Raw genomic sequence first — 1,088 nt, 5'->3', positions numbered from 1 at the left:
CTCATGTGTTGGTACTGTTCATTTCTCATGTGTTGGTACTGTTCATTTCTCATGTGTTGGGTCAATGAAGGGTTACAGCACAGCCTCTTAGAGGATGGACTCTTGGGAGAAAAACTGCTCTGATGGAAAAATGTAAGAGTAGTGGATTGGAGTCTCAGGGCTTCCAAATTGGAGGGAAACCCAGAGACGTCATCTGATTTAGAGGCGGTCGCAGAGCGCTGGGCAGAAGCAGGCCCAGCACTGGGTTCTGGAGGCTGTCCTGCTCTTTCCTGGCCCTTCCTCACTCTTGCTCCCCACCTGCTTCGGGGAGGCTAAGCGTCTGACTCTAGGCATGGTGCTGGGAGCATCTGAGTCCTCCACAGTGCTCGGCAGAGCTCTCGAGACGCAGAGACCCTTGGTTAAGGCTTGAAGGGGTGGGTGAGCAGGCACGCAGTGGGTGTGGATTGGTGGCCATGTTGCCCGTCTGTGTCTGGGTGGGGTGTGGTAAGCACTTGCATCCCGGGTTATGTATACACTGGAGTTGCTCTCCTGGGCAGGACAGTGTGGGATAGCAGTAGTGGCAGTAGCTGGCATTTGTTTGTAATCCATGAGGCAAGCTGTCATGTGGCTACCAGTTCACGCTCCAAGTTCCGATTATCCCAGGTGCAACCCCAGCTCTGCCTCCTTCCTGGAGAGTTTCACAAATTAGGTAACTTGACCTCTCTGTCCCCCTCTTAATGACATTTGTGGATGCCAGTGGCTGCTGGGCATGGAGGTACATGCCTGTTATGCCAACACTTGGGAGACAGAGGCAGGAGGATTTCTGTGAGTTTCAAAGTCAGTGCTGCCTACATAGTGAATTCAAGGCCAGCCTGAACTACTAACAAGACCCTATCTCAAGAAAATAAAAACTAAGCCAGTAACCAGTGTCTCCCACTGAACACTAAAGGAGTTAGCCTACATGAACAGTGACCTAGAACAATGCTAGACACTTTCCAATGTTAGGTGTCATTGTCATTAAAATATCACTCTTCCATCCAGTAGAAAAGTATGAAGACGAAATATAGGAAGTCAAGCCATGCTGTTATGTTGAGCTGTGGGGGACTCAG

Source organism: Octodon degus, unplaced genomic scaffold, assembly GCF_000260255.1.
Source record: "Octodon degus isolate 3935 unplaced genomic scaffold, OctDeg1.0 scaffold00025, whole genome shotgun sequence".
NCBI lineage: Eukaryota > Metazoa > Chordata > Mammalia > Rodentia > Octodontidae > Octodon > Octodon degus.
The sequence above is the reverse complement of the archived record's forward strand: the minus strand, read 5'-3'. Positions refer to the sequence as shown.